General features: G+C 34.7%; 1 protein-coding gene across 12 annotated transcripts in view; it reads left to right on the top strand.

Moving 5' to 3' along the window:
- The window catches only part of LOC140162964 (3',5'-cyclic-AMP phosphodiesterase 4C-like), a 573,837-nt gene that overhangs the window by 444,922 nt on the left and 108,541 nt on the right, over positions 1-20,374 (top strand). Inside the window, exon 1 of one of the 12 annotated variants that reach the window (XM_072186742.1) lies at positions 7,244-7,630. The exons of the other annotated variants lie outside the window; for them this stretch is intronic. The gene's annotated coding sequence lies outside the window, so the exon portion shown is untranslated. Of the gene's footprint in view, positions 1-7,243; positions 7,631-20,374 lie in introns of those variants that run through there. 12 annotated transcript variants of the gene reach the window in all.

Below are 20,374 nucleotides of genomic sequence, written 5' to 3'. Positions count from 1 at the left end.
ACACATTGCCAAGCTAAATTTGACAGACTGCATGTTAGCAGGCCTAGCCACAAAAGTCATATTTACATTTAAACCAATACATTTTGTTTGCCAGTGTGAAAGTGATGAGTACATGCCTGTAGCAAGCATTATGTCAGTGGGTGCAATAGCTGCCACCTGATATTTTATAGCTGCCCCAAAGCTTGATAGTGGCCCCAATGAATAGAGAATGAAACTAATAATATATTTTAGGGCAATAATTTCACACTCTGTAAGCCTGATGTTCAAGTTTTTGTAAAAAAAGTCCCTCATATTTTCACCATCTAGAATTGTTCACATTTTCTACATATTATACAATGTTTCCCATTTTGTGCCTACATTTTAATTTTTGTCCATTTCCCCCTCCACATTAGAGTCAATCTAGATCATGTTCCCTGTTTCTCACAGTAAAGTATCCCTGCTTCCATGGTTTAACAAATGCAAATGCATGCAATCAATACATGAAATTTACAATGTGGGATCCCTGTAATTACCATAAGGTCAGATATCATATCTTGCTTAATTACAGTATATAAAACTAGTAGACTATGAAATGGATTATAGAAACTGATCGTATGCTTTTTAGCTGTATTGGAATGTGTTGTACTATATAGTACATATGGTAATAACCTTTGTACTGTACTTTAGCCAGTGTACTAGAGCTGCATTTACTATCTACTATAGAAAGCGATATGGGAGGTGATCAATGGACCTTTGGTTGATAAAGATGCTGATGTCGTCCCGGGGATGTCGTAATGGTAATACTCGGCCTACGATGTCGTATTATTGAACGGAGGCAAACATACGTTACATATCGTTTCGTTGGAAATATAGCGGATTACATGATTTGATGACTATGTTGGAAGCATGTGTCAACAGTTACCACTGCTAATTCAAATTCATGATGCGATGCGATGTGCCATCATGCATGGATATACATGTTTGATGATTAGCGATGGGCTATGTAGAGGCATGAGTTGTGTGTTTGCGGACTAATGTAAAATTGATGGGTCGGTTGGCCAAGTGTGTGGCAAAATCTGTTTGCTTTCTTATGTGTAGTCGGTAGGTATCAATGAACATAAACAATGTTCTTGATGATAGCGAACAGATAACATTGATTGCGATAGGTTTCTACTTCAGTTGATTGGAACAGTGAGAAGAATTGCCTGTTTCTGGTTTAGTATTGGCTGGAGTACCATATGGAGCTACTTAAAGAGGGAGTTACACGCACTGAGGGAGTTACGGGTCCAAAGAGCTCCCTCCTCAAGGAGTCAAGTCTCTTGTTGATTGTGTGTGTTTATAGACCACTTGACATGTGACGTCATTGCACAGCAGTATGCGTGCGAATTATGGCAATTTCCATTGTTTTTTGCCCTGCAGTGTGCGTACGCAGGGCACATGAATTTTAAATCGCCCACCACATTTCATATAGTACAAGAAAGCCATTGAACAGTGTAGCGGTTGGTTCAAGCATATCGATAGACCAGTCCCTCGTCTTTGTTGATAAACAATGATGTCAGGTGGTCTATACATACATGTAGGTATTGGAGGAGAATACCTATGGTTTATATCTAGTATATTTACAGTGATGTGTACTTGTTAAACGCTTGATGATAATCAAAATCATAAAAGGATTAACTATAGGGTACCTGCAGGTAATATGGGACCATTAAGGACGTTTAGCTTATGTGCATAAAAACTATAGAAGATATGCCCAAAAGAGATTGTTATGATGAACAACCTGTCCTTTAAGATTAATAAAACAGGCAATGTTATCTTGTTTTTATGTTTGTTTGGGACGCTATGACGTCAAAATGACGTCATCGTCAAGTGTCCCATATTACCTGCATGTGCAGGTAATATGGGACACTGTGTTATCTCTATGGTGAAAATCAAAATGTTCAGAAAATCACTCTTTTGTTCTAAAAACATTTTTGTTACATGATTTTGAATGTTAAATGCAAATTTCAACAAGAAAATTCAATTTTCTAAATAGTTTTGCTTTTAGCATTGACAATGCACACAATTTCCTATGTGTCCCATATTACCTGCACCCATTCAGTTGAAAATCAGAGAAAATAATCATTTATAAAAGGAAAGTGCCACTTTTCAGTGGAATTTTACCTGCTGATAAGCTTAACCCATCACCTAAAGATCATAAAAAGTGACAAATGCACCCTCAGTACCAGAGTATTTGGATACACAATCATAAAATGTGGCGTCATTGATTTTATATCAGGCCAAAAAAACGACGTAAATTTTTGGGCAATTTCACTGTTTTTGGCATTGATTTCCAAGAGTTTGATACACAGACTCCAAAACTGCATTTCTAGAAGCACAATTGATGTCTCTAAACACTTAACAAATCAACTTAAAGTGTGTACCTTCTCTAAGCTACTTTTTTTTAAAATGAAAACAGGTGTCCCATATTACCTGCTGTCCCATATTACCTGCACCTACCCTACTTCAAGTTATGTAGAGGACCTAGATGACAACATTGTGAATATCATAAAGATGGGAAAATAGCAATTTTATTGCAAAATATGGATTATTCCAGTTGAATTCCATGCACCTATGGAAGACATGACCGTAATCTTCCATATAGGGGTGTGTGACTTTCAAATGGGGTTACCACTGTGTGTGATATTAAGGTCATGTCTTCCATGGGGGTGTATGGATTTCAACTGGAATTGCCCATAAACCTAACCGTAACCCTAACCCTAACCCTATAGCAAAGCTTTTTTTGTTGTTGATATAGCGGAGCCTTTGACATATCAAATCAGAAGCCCCCTTAGATAAGGAATTCCCACAGATGAAAGAGGAGGAGGATAAACACTATTTCTAAAATACTAAAAAATTATTTCATGTGCCAAAAACTAGTTTCAAAATGTGAGCATCAATTGTCATCCTTTATGAATGTTTGTAAGTGCAATAGGTTACAAAATACACTGGCACGTAGGTACTCTTCCCACACATATACACATGAATTGCATGCTGTTTTTATCCAAATTGTTTAGGAATTTCTATCGTTTGAGTAATTTAGCTAATTTTGTCATTTCTATAAATAGTTACTGAGCCAATATATATAGTATGATATAATTAGCTTTCAAGTCGCTTCTGTAATTTGGCTGACCATCAGTCCGTCTTTGATATAGGGCCAAGGAGAGTGTCATTTCCTCTTTATTTTGAAGTATCAAAGTATCACGTTTAGGCAAAAAAAAAAAGGTTGCTTGCCCTTAACAACTGAAAAAATAATCCAGAAATCACATGCATGTTTTTTTATTTAGTTTTTTTCAGGGGCAGAGATTTTTTCATTAAATTGAAAAAATTTATTTGTAAGATAATTTTTACCTAAGTGACAGAACTATATACTCTTTAGCTTTTATTTATATATCCCTATCTACACCCCTTTTGTGGGAGATTGAGGTACTTTCTTCCATAGGGGTGTATGGACTTCAACTATGATAGCCCAATCTTAGCTTATTTATATCATGGAAGAAAGAGATGAGAAGGAACCACAACGACTTCGATCGGCCAAGTTTTAATCCGCTTATCTATTGGACGCATGAAAAGAAAAAGCTATCAATGGTACTTCCTTTCATGTATAATCCATTTACATGATCGATGCTTGGCGAAATCTTTACTGGAAAAAATTTATAACAAACCCATCCACGAACAAACAAACGCTACCCAGAAGTAAGATTATGGAATTTCACTGATGCTCTGAACATGTATAGTAGCTTTGTTTTGGGATCTACAGTCAAACTGTTTTCTTGATCGTGTTGTGTAGAAAATGGCCTATAAAACATCAAAAAGGTAATCAAAATCGGCCGTTTTTTTGCTGAGTTTCATCTTTAGCAAATAAGGTAAGATTTTGGTGACTTTTTCGATGAAAAATAGATGTAAAAATGTTCTTAAATAATGCACAATGTTCGGTTGAGTCCGTACATAAAACCTGTTTAATTTAATAGTTTATATGTGTATAATCGTAACTAGCTAACTCGTTTCAGTGCCAAAGACTGCCAACTCTGAGAAAAAAATCATCAAAGTTCGGAAAAATTGGGCAAAATGGAAGAAAAAGATGTAGGCCATCAATGACCGATGATCACGTCACCAGAGAAAATCCTATAGGGTGCTTGCACGCAAGGTCATTAGTTCAAATCATCATTCACACGCTCCAGAAGACATGCAAATACATGGAATACAATACCAATCACCTATTTAACGCTGGGTATTGATCAAAGTAAATCCTCATGAATAACAATGTCAACTAAATGTCGGTAAAGGGAGTGGACAAAGTGAATGCGTTCGTTGTGGTTCCTTCTTATCTCTTTCTTCCATGTTTATATCATCATGATTTAACTCAATTTATTTAATATATAAGCCTGCACCCTATGGAATCAGGTGCTTTTGTGAATTTAAAATTTGCAATAAAAAATGAAGATTGAAAAAAAAAGTGGCTTTGCTGATTGAATATGGTTGTTAAAAAGACAAGATCGTTAATTTTGGAACTGACAATTGGTTGAATTATGGGAAAAATCAGGTTGCAGTGAACTTTAAATTGGATTTTAAAGTTCATAAACCAATCTAGGTCATCATGTTGTTATTTCCTTTATTTTGTACAGATATGTCAATATTTTCCTGTAAAATGACCAAAATAGAATATTCTAGTATTTGTTTACCAATTCCCATGTCCCTAAACAATATTTGTCTTTCCGGATTTGTCCAGCATTCCAAGTTTAAAGACATTTAAAAACTGATTAAGGTGGTACTGGTTGGTTTAATAATATTTGAAATGTTTTTTTGTTTTGTTTTTAAAGCAAAATAAAGAATTTAATTAATATAATAGGAAATAATATAAAAGAGCTGTATGGTATTTATTTTGAGCCACCAAATAGCATGGTGAAGGGGAAGTTTTGTGGGCACAAAGCACCAGTTTCACTGAAGAAAAATAAATAAATTTGAGCATATCTTGCCTATCTCACTGAAAATTAGCAAATTGATTAAAGGGCATATTCCAGGAGGGGTACTCGACTTTGGAAGTGCGGACAGCAGTCTGAAACTAGGGGTCTTTCAGTGAGAGCCTAGACACTGAGACTGGGGAAACTTGAACAAAAAAGGGGGTCATTCAGTGAGACTGGGAAAAATTTTAGGGCAAGATATAAAAGTTGATACTAGTAAAATTTGAAAAAATTCTCCCAAAATTTGTGAAAAAAGGGGGTCATTGGGTGTTCAGTAAAACAGAAAAGGGGGTGATTGGGTGAGACGAAGTTGAAAAATGGGGGTCAATGTGGCTGCACATCCCTGTCACCCATTTTTAGTGAGTGCACCTCAATTCAGTACAGTGTCATCATATTGACTTGATTTTCTGATTTTCTTGTGGAATGGATCAAATGGTGACAACTCTTCATAATGCCAAATTATTTCAGTAAATGCTTAGGCAAATAAAAATAAATGTGTTGCCCTCAAGTGAGTAGAATGAAAAGTTGGGTTGGCAGGTCTATTATCTTTTTTTTAAACTTTCAGTTTTTAAAAAAATACCCACAAATATTAAATAATACTTCTTCCGTTGGGGATATTTGTCAATTTTGACAACTGGATACTTGTTAGACAATCAATTTAAGACTAGTCTTTCAATAAAATATTAATTTTAAGTGAAAAACATTCATTTATTTTAAACAATGGTCATTCAAAAAAAAATGCGACCCTAATTTTTCAGGATTTAGGGTCGGTCACTGCAGTGAGGGCAACACAATTATTTTTTTGCCTTACAATACGATGTGACCATGCATATCAAAAGCATGCATAAATTAAAATTTCATGCATAAGTTAAAATTTCATGCACACAGCATCTCCTCCTTAATGTTGTGCAATATCATATAATAGCTGTGACTAATATGAGTTAATAATTTCAAGTTCGATATATTACAGATTTATTTAAATTCCCAAGAGAGAGGGGTATTAATTCAGCAGAATTTCATTTGTTATCATCTTATAAAATATCTTAGATCCAAGATCTGTCTTGCATGCAAATACTGAAATACTTGATGACATTGATGCAATTTTTGTAGATATTTTTCATCACTGATCTATTTTTAGAAGCAATCAGATTTAGAATCTTTCTGATTAATCTTTGGGCAGCAAGCAGAAGAAAGAGATTAAGTGTAACTTGTTCAGTGAGGCGATGTCGGTTTTGCGTTTGATCCGCTTTCCTCAAGTGCAGGAATGCGCCAAAATTTTGCGGTCAATATTTTCCACAAATTGTTTCAAAACCAATCATTTTGCGCCATGAATTTTTCGATAATTCAAGCAAATTTGTTCAATTTCCTCGCAGGAAGTAAATAGTATTAAGAAGTGTGAGGAAATTTTATGAATCATTTCTTGTTGTGATGCTTGTAAACATTTCACTTTTGCAAAATTGTGGAATCATTTGAAGACAATTTTGATGACCGGTAATTAGGTTGATAGTTCAAGTGTGGACCCATGATGTTATGCATGGTCCCCAAAGACAATGATGTCATAGGACTCGATCTCATGGTTTGATCTTGTTGATGTTGCAAATACGTTATATCAAGAACTTTCTCTCTTCTAGCAACTGGTTTACTTGCAGTGCTAGTGATATGGCGACTAATTTTAAGTAAAGATTGGAAAATAACCTTCAAGGAGCGATAAGTTGTATACGTGACGTAAATAATATATCTGTGTGGACAGGGATGAGTGTTAGCCTTTTTCTGTGATGATATTCAGATTTTTCTTGTTTTGCCGCAACTTGTGAGTCGACCGACCGACGTGAGCTATCGAACTTGACCGTGTGTCGTCGAGAGTGGGTGACTTGGGAACGTTGTGTGTTTAACTGCACTACTTTTCCCTCGAGGGCGTTCACTCCATCGAGACTACTTATAAATTCGCGGTCTTATGGTAATTAGCGTGGAACGGGGTAAAGTTTTTCCTCGTTGGCTGCATAACTGATGTTAGTTGGGGTGATTTTAATGGAATATGAGAGCTGAATTGTGGAGGCATTTATGTTGATGGCTAATGCAGGAACTTGTATAATATAAGCTGAGTCTGTTGAATGTTTTATGAAGGGACCATATGGACTGACATACTTATATAGTTCTTATATTACATGGGCTCGCTTTTTATAAAACAGGTGATTTGCTCGGTCAGAATGATACACAACTCATGCATCGCCACTTTTGTCCCCCCTAATGGACTGCCATCGTCGACATTGGTGATGGATAACGGCTCCGACTTAGGTTCAACATAAAGATGTTAATGGCCGTGAGGCTATACTGCTGCACAGGAATAACAAGGGGTGCAGAATTTCACAGACATAACATTGTCGCTTTGGATTTGGAAAATCTTTATTTCATGACGACGTTCAGTGGATCACTATAATTTACTGTTGGATGTTAATGCCGGTGTACAGATAGTGCCGCTTAACTTGAATTTACCTGTAAGGGGTGCAGAATTCAACGCTGGATGTTTTTTGTGGGATATAAATTGCATCGTCCACAAGTGAATACATTATGACTACGCCGAAGGCCGTGCCTTTTCGGCGCCGACATTCAGAGGCGAGCATATTTCATTCGCGCCTCAAATGGGGTAAACGGTAGGTGTAAAACAGAATGTAAACATGCACCATGTTGCATATCACCCATATACTTGAGATTTTCATATGACGACTCGACAACAACAAAGTGCGTTTTGGATGTTGTAATATGCCATATTGTTACACACATACATATATACATAGCTGATTCTGTCATATCTGGCCTCCGGATTAGCCAGCGGGCTCGTCACCTTACACTTTAGTATATGGGTTATAATGCATCACGGCGCTTACATGAGTGGCTACATGTATGTGTTACTGTGTTAATTTATGCATAGAGTAGTTAAGCTTGGATTATAAAACATGACAAAAATATTCATTAATTAATCGATCAATATGTGCCTAATGAATATGTGACACTATCAAGACTAATGAGTCGTTGCCGAAAAGAATTGATTTTGAATTTTAATGGCAAAAATAAGTAGTCAAATCTGCCATCAATGTTTTTACCAATGTGCTATTCCAAGCTATTCTAGCTGAAATCCATACACCCTCTATGGAAGACATGACCTTAATCTCCCACAAAAGGGTGTAGATTTCAAATGGAGTTATCTATTCTGGTAATCCCATTTGAAATTCACACTCTGTATGTAGATAATTAAGACTATGTCTTCCATCTAGGGGGTGTATGTATTTCAACTGCAATAGTCCAACCAATATTAACCTAACCATATGACAGGAACAGCAATTTTTAATTTCATTGAATTTTGATATTGTTGCCAATTAATTTGTGCTGAATATGAACAAAAAAATCAAATTCTTTAGTATGGTATTGTTTTTAACAATGTATCTTACCATATCTCAGGGAATGGGACTTTTAAAGCCATAGTCAAATGTGCTAAAGAAGGAAAAGAGAGCTCAGATGCAAATGCTGATAAACACCATTTTCAAACTTTTTGCATTAAGGGATCTAAAATGAGCGTTTATTGCGTTTCGACAGTATTTTTTGTAGGATATGAGAGCACCTCAGACCTATCGAATTGCATTCTGAATCTGAAGCATGTCTTTCTGATATCAAATAATTTTCATTTTTGAAAATCACAATATAATACAAATTTTATGACAAATTATAAAAATTTGATATTTTTCAAATTTTTGATATATAACAGTCCTCGAAGTAAATTATATAAATCTAATGATATATTCTTAAAGTGTATGTAGCAGGGAGGAAAAGCCGACGGTCAATTGAAAATTTTGACCTTTCATATTGAAGATATGGATTTTTTCCCCAAAAGACCTATTTTTTTTTGGTGTTTTGGGAAAAAAATCTATATCTTCAATACGAAAGGTCAAAATTTTCAATTAATCGTCGGCTTTTCATCCCACCTACATACACTTTAAGTATAAATCATCAGATTTATAAAGTTTACTTCAAGTACTGTTAAATATCAATTTTAATGATTTGCCATAAAATGTGTATTAAATTGCGTAATTTCAAAAATCAAAATTATTTGATATCAGAATGACATTCTTCGTATTCAGAATGCAATTCGATATGTCTGATGTGCTCTGATGTCCCAAAATAAATACTGTCCAAACGATCCATACCCCAGCCCTTAAGGCCACCAACATCTGCTAGCTTTTAATTGACACCTGCATGCATATCCCCTTTGACAGACATGAGAAATGGGTAAGTGCAATAGATGGAACAACCCTGACTGAGAGAATGATTTAGGTGCTGAAATGAAATTGCAAAATGAAAAGGGAACATTTCTGAAAGTAAAAACAAAATAATAATTTCATTAATTTGTGATGGAAAAATATCAAAATATTATTGCTGTAACTTTGATTGAAATTTCAATTTATTTTTGCCCAAAAGTGGGACATTAATGATGAATGAAATAATGGAAATTGATTTGGTTCGACCAGGGAAGTGCCACTTCCCTGGTTCGACAGTCGACCTATATTGTTTGATTGTGTCACATATGCTACTGTAAAGCAGACAAAATTTCATGACGTTTTTATTTTTACTTTCATGAAAGGTTAATTTGAGAACCGCTAATTTAATTTAATTTTTTCCTATAGGCTTTAATGTGTAACAGTTTGTAATTGCGAATTTAAGAAAGTGCAGAACTGTTCCGAACAGTCCAAATCGCAACAAATTAATACCGCGAATATATCACACTTTATAGTAGATATAAGTGGGTTTTATTGACAAGTTATTTACATTTGCATATTTTATATGTTGAAATACACAGTAGTAAATAGTAATAATATTTTATCAATATGTCTATATATTAACAAAATGCTTCCTGACTGAACCACGCTATAGTAACTATACTATTGTATTTGTGAACGTGCTCACTTCTAAACAACACAAACTTTGTGATATATTTATAGAAACCATACCAAATATTTAATTTGATAAGCTTAATTTAGCAGGTATTATCAGTAAATATGCAAATATAGTTAAGTACAGCTGTAGAAATCCCATCAATTGAAACTGAATAAGATGGAGAGTAATAGTGATGCAATAATAAGGTTGCATAAAATTTATGTTTTGGCTGTTGTATGGCCTATCAAGAGTACTTATTCAATCCATAACCTCATCCCTCCGCTTTCTTACTTTGTAAGTTGGGATTCAATTTTAAAATAATGGATCTTTGAGAGACGGATCATTATATGGCCTAAAAAATAAATTGTTTGATTGGCGTAACATAAAAAAAAATTAGGGTAGGTAGGTCGGGATAATTAGGGTAGGTAGGTCGGGATTTTTTTTGTTACTCTTAGATCTGTAAATTGCATTGGGTAAAGGCCTTGTTGGAACTTTTGTTCTTTTTTTAAAATTTATATATTTATTTATATATTTATTTATTTTACTTTTAGGGTTGGCCGGGTTACGCCAATCAAACAATTTTTTTAGTCCTAAGTAAAATTGTAGGTATTTAGTTACAGCAAAAGTGTGAAAAATATGGGGTCTTTGGGTGATTGGCAGTACTGTGAAAGCTGTATGGAGAACCTTCCACCTCATGCCACTGAATTTTATTTTCAAGTTTAGTATAGGCCTATATTTGTTCTTTCTTTCTCCTGTATTACAGCATAACATCAAAAGCAACTTTGAAATATTATGCATGTATACCTATTGCCTATATCCAGTACCATTGGTTTGGAGATTATATTTTTAGGGGGGGGGGAATTGACCCTCCAAATATGGAGTTCTAGTTCTGTTGTAATTACAATCTGGGATAATTAAAAGTATGCTTTCCGAGTGATTAAGAGTGTGTCCATCCATTATAAGTTCATGATTATATAATTATGATTACAGTAGAGGTACAGAGCTCGGTGTGGTTAGAGAAGTGCTAAGAAGCTTAAGAAATTATACAGGGTGTTTCAATTATTGATCTAGAGAAAGACTGGGAAAGTTGTGGCTATCGCATTGCCAGGAGAAATGTGTCAGCATTTTTTGTTACTGTTTTCATTGTTTTTCAGCCTAATTGAATCAAATTCATAGAAAATTGTAAAAAGACATGGTTTTCAGTGTTTTTTTTTGTTGTCAAGATCAGTTTTCATGTCTGCATGTGCTTTACTGTATAAAATGTATAAATGCTATTATTATCATATAAACACAAAATTTCAAAGGGCATATATAATTGCATTGAATTATCACAATAATAATGACTATAAGGCAAAATAAAAAAATAAACATGTTTCACGTCCCCTCCCGCTTCCTTTTTTGAGGTTTTTTTAATATATTTTTATTTTTTGAAATTCAGTTATAACTTTTCAAAAATATGTCTAGGAAGTTGGAATGCTTTCTATAGCCTTGTTAAGATACAAGAAACATTTTAGGAAGGTTTTGTGATCATTGGAGGGGATGTAACCCTCAGAACAACAAATAAAAAAAGGGCCTCCTTCTTTTTCCAGGCATTATTGTATACGCTAAAACAGCTCTAAGTATGGGTATTTACACCAATTTTGGGATAAAAAATAGAAAATAAAAAGCCCCCTCAGCCTCCTTTTTTTTGAAAACCCGGACGTGAAACATGTTTTATTTTTTACTTGGCCTAATAGAAACAATATCAACAGCAGCAATGAAACATAATATCAGAATATGTATAATGCAATGGATAAAATTACATCCCTTCAACCTAAGCCGAGTAAAGCATGATTCTCTTAATTTACCAACTAATAGACCCAGCACGAATTGATTTCTATATACAATACGACCTACAGGAAAATGGATGGTAACAAGCCGCATGTAGGTCATTAAGTATTCCTCTCATCAGATATTGTGGATAGTCTTTTAAGTTAATCGAGCAGCTGTCTATATAGTCAGGTTTTATATTAGTGTACATCAATTTTTCACACTGTCACACCATCTTCCGAGCTCGCTCGTGAAAAATATAAAACTACTCGAACATTTCTTGTTTAGGTGTTGTAAATGTAAGAATAATAGATGAAAAATGAGAAATTATTGATGTTAAAGTGGTGTTTTGAGGAAGCGCAAAAAATAATGAGGGTAAAGTGATTGGTTTGACAGTAGCTATCTGGGTTAAGAAACATTGGCATTAATTACTGGTATCAATCAGGAATGTAACCCAGTTACATACTTACATACTGGCCATGTATCACTGCAGTAAATGAAACTGTCCCATGATGCAATGCAGGAAATTGAACTATAGTTTGATCAGCTCGTAATAGTCAGCGGGAATTGTTGGGCGTTTACCACTACACTAGACGCACATTAAGAGTGATATAGTTTTAGGGTGGTAATTTTTCATAGAGCATCAACAAGGTCTGATGTACATCATCGGGCGGGAGGCGTGGGGTGAAATTGCACTTGTCATTCTTGTTTAGGGATGCATTTTCAGACCACACAAATATTTGTATAAGGTGCTTTTTGAGACTTTGTGGTCACACATCATACCCCCTTGTCACTGACCAGTAGCCACCCGAGTGTACATGTTGACAGTATATTATCCCAAACCTTGCAGCAGAAATAATTTCGTTAAATCCCATAATTGCTGGGGGCTAGACCCGGGATGTCATCATTTGATGTCACGTCGTCTTGCAGTGCACAGTAACGATTTTCACTAAACGATGTGCACTTCGGCGTGACATCAAACGACGACATTTCGGTTCTAACCGCAAGGAATTATGGGACTTATCCAAAAAGGTCAATTTTCTCAATTCGAAAACATTACAGATTATGGGATGGCTGTTAAGACTGAAACAATGCATTATGGGAAGGGGCTTGGTTATCTGCCATTGCTATACATGTTTATGTGCTTGCTATTCTCATGAATGTGAGAATGAAACTAATAGACAAATCGTTCCTTGCTCGTTTGCAAAGTTTGTTATGCCATGGACTGAATACAATCCTATGGTGCCGCCATTAAATATTATCTATGCTCATGTAACAGCAACCAATCAAATCCCCAGCAAATAGTAATGTGATATGCATGTATGGCCGCAACATTCAACATGAGGCTGGGGGAGGAATTGTGTGAAAATGTGTCTTTCATGGGAAAATATTCCAAATTGGTGGTGTTTCAGGGTGAATTGACAAACGGGAGAATCTTTTGGTACAAAAAAAAGGTCTTTAAACTCTCTTTGGTGGGGATTTTGTTCTAGAAAGGGGGGAGGGTATTTGAGGGGAAAATAGGAATATTATGGGATCTTTGGGGGCAATGGATAAAAAATGCAAACATCAATATTGAGTGTTTTGCCCCACCCCACCCTGTAAAACCCCCTGCCCTTGGTCCAAACCAGTGGTATAGTTAAGAACAAAGCGTAGATTTGGTTTTAAAAAAATTGGAAAGACATCATTAAATTCACCTCTTACTATGGGATTGTCCTTTTTAAAAACTCATCTTGTTTAAGTTTCCATGAAATGTTTATTGGTGCAACCTTTTCTGCCTATGTTCTGCTGTACATTTTTGGTAAGGAATCTACTGTTAATTGGCTCATGCACCTGTACAGCCCGAATTCAAGCTATTCATGCTTGTTTTCTCTGAAGAGCAAATTAGTTATGATTGGTATGTAAACAAACATTCGATATGAATAAATCATATAATGATGACAACATTAACTGCCTTTTGCCATTACAAAGTATAGACATAGACATATGGTTTGACAGATGGTAGAACATGAGAATATGGCTTCTCTCTAAGGGTTTTCAATGTAAAAATCTGTAACATCGCCCTCTGTTGACAAAATAATACAATACAATTGGTTTATAGTTGGATACTATTGGGCAATATGCGTTGATCACCAGGTGTTTTTTTTAAAACTTTTTGCCAAAATCATGTAAAATCAGCTGTTTGGGGGCCAAAATTGATTGACTTTGACTGAAAATTTGTGAAAAATATCAGAACATTTTTAAATTTGTTTGCCAAAAAATAATCAAATTTTTGCAAAATTTTCAAGCTTTCAGTGATATTTTAAAGCCATTTTAGCCGCCTGAAAAAAAAAAAAAAGTCCCCACCGACAGATCCTACTTGAAAAGTCCATCCGACGTAAAACAGGCTTTTTTATTTGTTGCCTTACCAAATGTCCACCCATGGCTCAATCAAGCACACACCGTAACCACAAAATGGCAATAATAATTAAATCGTCCGCACTAATCGCTGTACCTGTATTTAATTGGGACAGTCTATTAAATAATACCAACGTGGGATGTTATTCCAGGAGGATGTATGAGAAGTTAAGTTAATTTGAAGGCAATGACTTGAGTGTTAAGTCCTACAGGCTTTTATCAAAATGGCTAAAATACTGTTCTGTGCAAAGTGAAATGCCTTCAGTGACAGCATTGGAGTGGGATAGAGCCAGGCTGATAAAATACACCCTGAACTTGATTAGTCTTGTTAATGTTATCTGTTTGGTTCAACTATTTTTTGTTTTTTGGCATTTTTTAAAATTGAGCTGCTATGGAACCTGAATATTAATTGACATATTTTCATAGTAAGGCCTACCATATTATCTGTAATAAACGCACATACAACATTTTTTGAAAGGGGTCATTTATTTGAAGCAAATTTTCAGTGAAAAAAATCTGGGTGAAAATCGTACAGTGCAACAGCATAGGCCTATTACCACAGTAAATACTACAAAATTACATTTGTAAGTGCATAAAACTTTTCCATGCAATTTAGCAATCATGACACCAGTTTTTAAGTTTACATGATAAGGCATTGGGTAAATTTATGAAAATCAAGATGAATTTAACCAATGTTGGGTGAATTTAACCAATGTTGGTCAAATAATTTACCCAACAGATATTTACCCAGTGCTCTAACAGCGTATCATTTTTTTACCCATATCTGATCATGCTAATTTGAATTCTTGTCTACTACTTACTTAGTTTTGTATTTGACTTGCATGACAATGAACTTGAAATTAATCCATGTAAGACTACACTTCCTATAGCTCATCCGTCTGCTTTCATCCTTGAAAGGAGAGTAGAAAATGTCAGCTTGAAAAGTTGAAATCGGAGGAAATATCATCTTTGGTTGCCAGAAAACTTTCCACCACCCCGTCAGAACATCCTTTTTTGCACAGTAAGGCCCTCCAGGAGGAATGCATTAGTGGAAAGGGCGAAACTGGCCTATAGGTCCAGACGAATATGTGTCGGTGCCTGAGTCAACTCCATATCCATTTTACTTCCATTTTCCCTCGGTCATGATTACAAATCTACATCTTTACTCCTAAGTAAAAATGCAGTATGTGCTCTGGTAATTACAAGCAAATACAGCCTTTTACTTTAGGAGAGCTTAGGAGCAGGATGATTCAAAAATGTGATGCGATCAAATGAGTCTGAGCTTGATCTTGATCAAAATTCAGTTCTCAATTTTTTTTCTTTGAACAAGTTTGTTGGGAATGTTGATTTCAACTGTGAATTTTGTTCATTGTAAACAATGCCAACTAAAAGCAGGAGCAGAATGATTAAAAATGTGATGCGATCAAGCTAAATGAGTCTGATCTCGATCAAAATCAAAATTCAGTTTTCAATTTCTTTACGTGAGCCATTCTCGCAGCTTTATTTTGCTGAAAATCCTATCATAATTATTTTTCTTCTTTGAACAAGTTCATTAGGAATGTTCAGCATTTAATTTTGTTCGCAGTAAACAATTCCAACTAAAAAGGAAAGTGATTTACCACTGAAGTGGTGAAACGTCACTAAAATGTGAGTAAATCACCGTTGTTTTTTAGTTGGAATTGTTTACCGTACCCATCATAATTAGACTTATAGTTCCAGAGATATGACCATTTTAGCATTGCTCAGAACAATAAAGTACAAAGGAAGTTGAATACTATTATTGGCTATATCTCAAAATCACTATTCCGAACATCCTACTCATTTTGCTCAATCACAAATGTTCAAGATACTTGCTTCCCAAAATAATCTGCAGTGTTCAAATTGTGCTTAATTAAATCTAGTCAACCATGTTTTTTAGATGCGGGGATGCGGCTTTGCCCCCTTCTCCCAAATAAAGGCCCAAATTTTGAACCTTCCTAGAAAAAGGTCAATTTTTTCCAAATTTACACCTCCCCCCTAAAAAAAACCCCTGCATATGGCCTGTTTAGATGGCATCCCCATCGTTGCAACCAAAACCGTGTGATCGTCAGCTAGGTGGATGACCGGGGTTCATCTGAGGTCAGCTACACAGTGTTATCATCCTGTTATCTGCTATACACAGTGTTATCTCTTATGTTGTTTACCTGCAGATATTGTATTTTTTACATCAAGATCCGACTGATACAAAAACACCTAAGTAAAAAGGGAGTATTTGTTTAGACATTTGGTTTCAGATACTGCATTATTAGGTGGGATGTCAGATATACACTAGCTGGGAACCAGCGAGCAAAGAAGAAATGGTGCATAATTGAATAAATTGCTTGATTGAATGTACCAGATATAACTTAATTGAAGAAACATGGCAATGGTATAGCGCCTGGTTAGGATTCTTAAGAGAGTTTATCCGATAGACTCAGATGGTAGGTGGAAGATGGGGGTCAGCAAATTTTGTTCATATTTTGTTAATCAAACATGTGTCCATGAGTATTTACAGTGGAGGTATGAAAAATTTTTGAGGACCCCCCACTGGGAGATACTGGACCCCCCTCAAAGTGAACCTCTATGATTGCCTTCTCAGACACAAAAACTTCGAAATATGTGCTAACTTTTGACTAGAGCCACGTAATAACACCAATTTGCAGACAATTTATTTATACTTCACAGTAATTATGCACATTTTGTCTTGACAGAGCAATTACAAATTCTTTAGAAAAAGTTTGGATTGTTCCATTTTCAGAGAGGAGTGTAATGGCCTTTTCAGCAATTTTATAAAATGTTAAAAATCCCAATTTTAAAGCCAAGTTTACAAGATGATTGTGAGAGTTCCCCAATATTTTTGTAAACGTTATTGATATGTTAGATAAAGTAAATATAGGCCAAACAATTGAGCAAATAAAAATCATGGAGACTTTTTCTGTTTTAAAATGAGCACATCTTATTCCATGCCCTTTTTCGTAAAATGCAACCGTGATATTTATAAGCTATAAACTCATGTTCGGTGATTTTCCATGTTTGAAAAAGAAATTGGATAAAAAGTGAGCATATTAGAAGTAAACAACATCAACAATACTGTTGCATAATAAGTTTAGGGCCTCAATTTTGCTGTAGAAATGCTTAGAAAAGGACCATTCCATTATTTGTTGGGTGTCAATACCCCGAGTCAGTACTAAAATTCCCTCTGTTTTGATTTTAAAATTGCATCATGCTTATATGCATCCTCAAATGAATATTATCTCTTTCTTCCAAGGTTGATATAGCCTACAATTATTTGCTACCACATGTAGTGAACAACAAAGACAATAGTAATATTGGAATGATACATTCATCAAGTAGGGGCGTTATTATGATAAACATAAAAATGCTTTAATATCTATCTATGATTCTTAATTTTTGAAACACCAATCATGCTACTGACATTCAATTGATTTTGGGATTTGTATAGTGCTCTCTCTCTCTCTCTTCCTCCTCCTCTCTCCCTCCTCCTCTCTCTCTCTCTCTCCATGCTCCATCATATTGCAAAGCATGTAAAAATCAACATTTCTACCATGCGTGGCAATATTTTTCAATTTTTACATCCTCTCTAGTTGTATTAAATAAAGAATAAATTTTCATTTAAGGGCTCAGATTTTTCCCAAAAAGACCTAACCTGCTTTGGTGTTTAAAAAAAAAAAAATCTATATTAGATTAAGGGCTGGGGTATGAGCGTTTGGACAGTATTTATTTTGGGACATTAGAGCACATCAGACATATCGAATTGCATTCTGAATACGAAGAATGTCATTCTGATATCAAATAATTTTGATTTTTTGAAATTCGCAATTTAATACACATTTTTATGGCAAATCATTAAAATTGATATTTTGATATTTAACAGTACTTGAAGTAAACTTTATAAATCTGATGATTTATACTTAAAGTGTATGTAGGTGGGATGAAAAGTCGACGATCAATTGAAAATATTGACCTTCAGATTGAAGATATGGATTTTTTTCCCAAAACACCAAAAAAAAAATTAGGTCTTTTTGGGAAAAAATCCATATCTTCAATATGAAAGATCAACATTTTTAATTGACCGTCGGCTTTTCCTCCCTGCTACATACACTTTAAGAATATATCATTAGATTTATATAATTTACGTCGGGGACTGTTATATATCAAAAATTTGAAAAATATCAAATTTTTATAATTTGTCATAAAATTTGTATTATATTGTGATTTTCAAAAATGAAAATTATTTGATATCAGAAAGACATGCTTCAGTATTCAGAATGCAATTCGATAGGTCTGAGGTGCTCTCATGTCCCACAAAAAATACTGTCGAAAAGCAATAAACGCTCATTTTAGATCCCTTAAGGTCAACATTTTCAATTGATCGTCGGCTTTAAGGTGGTACTACACCCCTGGCCAATTTTGTACCTATTTTGCATTTTTCTCATAAATTATAGAGCATTGGTGACAAGTAAGATAATGTATATTATAGGGGCAAGGAGTACATGTAGGCCTACAACTACTGCACTGAAAATTTCATTGCATTACAGATAACAGTTGTGGAGTTACAGTCAAAAATGAGGGAAAACCAATATTTGATCAATAAATCAATAACTACTTATCTTGAGTCACTAAAATTCCAGTGTAGTGACTGGATTCCTTGCCCCTATAATATACATAACTTTTGTTACCAGTGTTTTATTAGTTTTTGAGAAAAATGCAAATATAGTCACAAATTTATCAAGGGGTGTTGTACCACCTTAAGTACATATCATCATATTAATACAATTTACTTTGAGGACTGTTAAATTTAAAAAAATATATAAATTTTTAATAATTTGCCATAAAATGGGTATTATATCGCGAATTTAAAATATTTTAAATTATTTAATATCAGAAGGACATTGTTCGTATTCAAAATGTTCTAAGGTCCCAAAAATACGTAAAAACATCGCTATCCGAGCCCTTAAGCTTTAATTTCATGGCTATCTTTACAGTATCAGATTTTTTATTGAAACTGTTGAAAAGTGACGCTACTGTTTCGATACCAAAACTATTATCAAAACTGGCTCCGTTCGCAGTAATTCGGAGAAGGTCTACCTTTCTTGAATTAAATAATTTCATATCCATATGAGTGATTAATAAAATAGCATGTTTTATTTACCGGGACATTTGCTCAATTCACTGGGGAATTAAAAATTACTCTCTAAATGTAAAAGAGTGAAATTTTCACTCCCTGTCAAGAGTGAACTGATTTTCACTCTTATCGAGTAAAATTGGCTCCTTTTCGAGTGACAAGAGAGTAATATAATTCACTCTAAACAGATTGATTAGTTTTCACTCAATTAAGAGTGAATTACCACTTTTTTGGAGTGAGAGTCATTTCATTTCCACTCTTTTGAGAGTCGATTTCAGTCTTTTTAAGAGTGAGAAAGCACTTTACAAAGAGTGATTTTCACTCTTCAATGACTGGTCCCTAGAGTCACTCTTTGTAAGAGTGAAAATTCACTCTAAAATTTCACTCTTTTACATGAAGAGAGTAGTATAAATGTCTGTTGCCATGGAAACTGTCTTCTCTTTGAATTCTCCTAATGTAGCCTAAAATTAAAGAATCCATATATATCAATAACATAAAGTGTAATACAAACTTTTGTAATGCAAGTAATATGAAAATGGGTCAATTGTTGCTTGTGATCATCATGATAATCGGGATAACGCTAACATATAAGCCTATATGTTCATGGAGCATTATTTACTGGTGATTTTACCAATATGCTGTAAAAAAAAAGAAGCACCCATGTACTTGGTTTGTATTCTTAAATGTGGTGCTCAACTCATCAAAGCAATAACTGACTCAAGATAACTGACTCGAGATAAGGGACTGATCAACAATGAAAAGATCATAATGTTTGATGTTGGTGTAGGCCTAATATACAGCATCATTATACCATAGACCATTTAAAACAGGGATAAAGTTCAGCGGTATTTGCTTTGAAGCGATGTATGTAGCGCTCGAAAATCTACCCCTCACCATGACGAGTCACGACAGGTGGTGTTGATTGAGCCGAGCTAAAATTTGCTCAAATTACCCGCTACGCAACTCGAGATTACCCACACTGCATCGCGATCTGGACTCGTGGCTCGACCGACGGCATGAATTTATCCCCGGGATTTCCCCCCAAAATATCAAAAAATAATTAGTTTTTATGAAAAATATTACTGATATAAACTCCAAATTA

Source organism: Amphiura filiformis, chromosome 1, assembly GCF_039555335.1.
Source record: "Amphiura filiformis chromosome 1, Afil_fr2py, whole genome shotgun sequence".
Taxonomy (NCBI): domain Eukaryota; kingdom Metazoa; phylum Echinodermata; class Ophiuroidea; order Amphilepidida; family Amphiuridae; genus Amphiura; species Amphiura filiformis.
Note: the sequence above shows the minus strand (reverse complement) of the source record. Positions and strands in the feature narration are given on the sequence as shown.